The sequence below is a fragment of the Pelobates fuscus genome, chromosome 2 (assembly GCF_036172605.1).
Source record: "Pelobates fuscus isolate aPelFus1 chromosome 2, aPelFus1.pri, whole genome shotgun sequence".
Classification (NCBI taxonomy): Eukaryota; Metazoa; Chordata; class Amphibia; order Anura; family Pelobatidae; genus Pelobates; species Pelobates fuscus.
This window is the reverse complement of record NC_086318.1, coordinates 383,080,746-383,086,172: the sequence shown is the minus strand read 5'-3', so window position 1 is coordinate 383,086,172 and position 5,427 is coordinate 383,080,746.

The window sequence follows — 5,427 nt, the reverse complement described above, 5'->3', positions numbered from 1 at the left end:
CGGAGTCCAATTCAACAGGTTTGTAAGGGAGAAAATATAAGCAAACAAAAAATATGTAAAATGCATTATCGAGTTAGAATCAATATACATATAAAATACATTTAAATATCAGTTAAACCGTTTATAATTAATTCTAAAAGTTAATAATTTAACTAGAATATATTTCAAAGACGCATTACAAACTATTGCCCAATTCGGAAAACGTGTTTCTGTTATACGATAGCTTGTGATGTTATAGTGCCTGAGAGATTTGCATTTAAAAACAGATTATTCTTTTTTTCTTTCTTCTTTCTGTGCCTCCTGCTCATTCATGAGGCGAAGCTTACGCACGAGGCTGTTTGCAATAGTTTTTAGAAGATTTAAATGATAATAAGGATCAGAATTACAATAATCAGTATTTACAATGGAAAAACACAGTCATGCTACATTTGACACTGAAGTATCTAACAGAACATTCTATTAGGTGAACCTAAGCATGTAAAATAGAGAGCCAGATAAATTATCTCTCTGCAGGAGAATAAAGAGAGAGCTCTCACAATCAGATATTTAACACTCCTTAGCAATTATGGGAATTTCTGTTCTCGCTCTGGAAGGAAACATAAGATTTTATTTCTGTGTTTGAAGTCAGCTTCCAATGGCCTCTGATAGAAGTGCTTTTATCTCCTAAAGATACAGTACAAATCATCATTGGTTTTAACACAGTGGGAGATGCCTATTTTCCAAATGAGCTTACGTTGTGCAACTGCCCATCAAAAAGTTGTATTTTTTTTATTCCTTCATACTCCGTCTTTTGGTATAGCTGGATTTAAGTCTTTTCTTTCTGTTCTTTGTGCCTTCAGTTCAGTGAAGTAAACAGCAGGATTGATCTTACACTGCATTCTGGTATTGTTCCAACTGCTCGTCAATAGACATGGCTGAGAATTCACTGACTGGAATAAAAAGGGCCAAGACTGAAATTCTCTCTCTGTTCTTTGTGCCTTTTAGTGTGCAGTGGAATGTCCCTAATCTGAGAGCTGCTACACTGGCTGCCTATAAACATGCAAATTAATCACCAAGTGATGAGTTCCGTATTAATTCTTCCTCAGTATCAGAGAAGAAAAATAGCAAACAAAGAATATATTTGTAAAACCTGTCTTTTGTTCTACGTACTGTTTGTCAACCTTTAAATCCCCCAAAAAGTTTCATATTTTTTTTCACATGGGTTGTGATTTTCCAGGTTTTAGTTCATTTTCATGATTTTATTATTATCTTATTTAAAAATAAAAAATAAAAACATTATTTAATTAAACTGTGCTTTGTTTTCTCAGGTCTGCATGCTGATTTTGTTTATTGAAATTATAGGGCATAAAAAAACTAAAGTTGAGCTCTTTTCTATACAGCCCTACAGGGGTCTCAATGAATCCATTAGACCCACAAAGAATTGTGACACAATTTTCAACTAGGGCAAATTGATACTTAGCTGGTGATGAGCAGAAACTAAATGCATCAACAGCTGGGTAGTGGAAAAGTTTTACCAAGCTGGGAATATTAAATGGGGGACACAATAGAATGGGAATGTATGGGGGTGCCATGTAGGTGGATATCACTTGTCTGGAGGTGAAAAGAGGTAGTGAAAAATGAAAGATGGACAAAGGAAACCTTTCCTTTTTATGTGGTTTTAATGACTGTAAGAGGAGTTTTGTAGTACTTTGGATGTTTTGTCACGGTACTGTATGACCAAACATGCAGTACTTGAACCCACACTAACCTGAGAAACAGAAAAGCATTGATGCGTATTACAAGTTTTAGAATTGTGCTTAATGCTGTAACCTGTAAGAGGCAAAATAGCAATGGAGAAACCAAGAGACAGGCCAAGTTTAAGGGATACAACAACTGGACAGAATAATAAGGAAAGCTTCATCAGAGGTACCAAAAATCGGGAAAGTCAAGAGTAAGCTGAGTTAAAAAAAACAAATGCACCAGTATCACAATAAATGTGCTATTGAATTGTTCCAGTGCTAGATAGGTTTATAGAGGAGCTGTGTCTACAACATAGCACCTTTTTGGTATCCTTGTGGCCAACACTGTGTAGGGCCTATGGCAGGGCCGGCGTTACCATAAGGTGTATGGTACACTGGATCCAGCTGACCATCAGGAAGGGAGCGCACAGTTTCCCTCTTCCACGTCTGACAGGAAACATTTACAGGTAACACCAAACTGGATGCATGGGGACACAAAGAGAAGGGTTGGGGGAGTGGCAAAAGAGACAGACTGGTGCTTGGGGCGAAAAATTAAAAGGGGCTGGGGAAGTGGTAAAAGAGACTGACATGGCCTGGGGGGAAACACCCAGAGGCGCTGGGGGGAGACAAAGAGACACAGGGGGGCTGCAGGGAGAGAGAGACAAAGTGCTGGGGCAAGAGACACAGATGTGCTGTGAAGGGGAGAGACACAGACAAGGGGGAGAAAGAGACATACAGAAGGACTGAGGGGAGAGATACACAAAGGGGAGGTGTAAGAAACAAAAACAAAAAACACGCACTCTGCATCCACTATACACACATACACACTCTGCCTCCACAATACAAATACACAAATTGCATTCACTATTTACACACACACTCTACATCCACTATACACACACACTGCATCCACTGTATACACACACACACACACAATGCATTCACTACACACATTACATACAATACACACAGACACTGCACACACTGCATCCACTAGACAAATTGTAAATAAGTTTTCCTTCTTGCTCCCATGCACTCTGCCGTGAGTGAGGGCATGTCTACTAAACAGCGAGCAGCCAGTGACTGCGACACGACCTTATTTTTATTTGGGGTTGAAGAAAATAAGATGGGAGAAAAAAGAAGACATCTAATGGTAAGTATTAATTATGTATTTTATAGGTATTTAATTTATTAGCTGAGGGGGGTAACTTGGGGGCCCATAGTTAAAATAAAATAAAAAACAATATACAGTTAATATACACTATGATATAAGTGCGCACACATGGGGCGGAACTGGAACCCCATCGTGCATTCCACCGATGACATGCACGCCGAAAGAGGTAATATCAATCAGCAATAGAAGTTCCCCAATAAAAACTCATTGTATTTACAGTTGGAATATCCCTAAAGAAGTCCAAGACCTGGACGAAACGCATTGGACTTATTTAATCTGTTTTAACTGTATTTTGCTTTTTATTTTATTGTTTTTGACCTTTTACTGCTTCTCCTGCGGGAATAACAATCTATTTCTGGCTCCAGAGATCCACTTAAGGTGGAGATATACAGTTTAGTTTATCCTGTTTGTAAGTGTAACCAGTAATGAAATATATTTTTATACCTTACAAAATTGCACTATTGCTGCCTTTCTTCCTTGCAATATTAGAATTTTCCAAATTACAGAATCTATATTGATAGAGGATCTATACTTGGAGATACTCCTATGGGGGAGATGTGCCTACTATTGAACACCATCTTGTGAGTGCTCTACCTCCACCTTGTACCTGTAGCTGTATCACATTATTGCTGTTTTTTCTTTTTTTTAGGTTTATCATTATTATTACTATTATCAGGTTGTTTTTATTATTGTGTATGTTATTTATACATTTTTTCACGTGGGTATACACGTATAAAGTTAAAGTTTCTCCTTTATTTTACACATTTGTATACTTTGTGTATTATATACATATTTTGGGGTGTTGGTGGGACACTTTTTAGGAGATTATTTTGTAACTTAAACTTATTTAGTGGTATACATATCATTTATATAAATTACTAAATTGTATGGATGAAATTTTGCCCAACAATCAATTCATTCTTAATTTCATACATAGGAATTTCCATTCGTCCATTCATCTTTCGGATGAATAGACGAATTTCCGGAAATTCGGAAGAAAAGGTTTTCCTCCAAAAACGAATGACCAAGTCTAATAGCACATATATATCTTTTATTGTATACTTTTACATGCATTTTTTTATGACAGGTGCCATTCCGTCCGCACAACTGGAAGCTCTCCTCACTAGTAAGTTTGGCTGAGAGTGACCAGCTGATGTTCGCAACCAAAAAGCTGAACCTGCCTGGCTAAGCTCAACATCTCTCACTTCGGCCTTTGAGTCTTAGGTAAGAGTCTTAACATTGGGGGAACAGCAAACTCCTGGTACCATAATGCTGTATTAACCTATCCCCTCTGTGCTGATTAGGCTAATGAGGAGGCATTGTAGTATGAGCAGCAATGAGTGGATGTGATTGTCTGAAAGTAGCAGATGACCCCATTCAACCTATCACAGTGCCATTACAAGTATGAATTGGTTTGGGTTGAAGGAAGTGCACAATCTCTGCTTTAGCCATACCTCCAGTGAGGGTGGGGCTTTGTGAAGCTAGAGACCCTCATTTGGTGTTGAACTGCTTGAAAATGGTTTATCACTGGATGGAAGGACAGCACCAGAGGATTCCATGTATTATAACCAATTCAATGAGATAGAATGGTTATAGTGCCTACTATGTCCCATTCAGTCAACATGTAAGTTGTTTTTGAATTACTTTTCCTCTACAACCAAATTCTAGGAAGATTTGTAAAGAAAGCATGTCAATGGAGCAGTGGGGATGTCATGCCCTGCAAAATGTCCTTAAAAAATATTAAAAAGCATTCAAATGTATTCTTCATTCAAAGTAGTGTGATAGCTACAATAAGTTCATCTGACACAATGTGTAATATTGATACTATGAATTTCCTTTACTAATACTGACAGAAGAAAAGGATGGAATTTAAAGACCCGCTGACACGATAATGTAAAATGCATGATTGAAAACTTGGTGAAATCAGTCCTAGATTGACAACTGATTACCCTGCAAGCTTGATTATATGCAGATTTCTATTGAGGTAATTGTGATCAGAAGAAATGTATAATTGCTTGAAGTATTTAAAATACATGTATATTTAATTACCATGCATATTTATAACATTTATATTTTTATATAATGCATACAGTGCATTAACATTTTAATGTGATATGTTTAGTCTCCTCACCCAGGATTTTCTGCTAACAAAACATTATTTATTTTTTGTTTTGTTATTTTTTATTTATTTATATTTTGCGTAATTACAGGTCCAGATCTGCGATATTAAGTAAAAGTGATATCAAAATGTGTTTTTCTAAGATATAATATTTAAGAATATTTTGCACCCAGTTTAGAGTTTTTGCAAAAAAAGAAATTACAATTTATTTCTTCATTTTAATTAATTTGTGTTATTTTTTTTTAAATTAAAACATATCTTCTCTTGCTGTAAGTTTCATAAAACAGGTGTAGGTGGCCCAACTAGTAAAAATTAATTCACACCATAAAAAAATTATTCTTGTTTTATGGCGTTAGTTCATTTTCACTATATAAATTTTGTTTTATACAACAGCAACAAAAATTTGCATTTTTGTG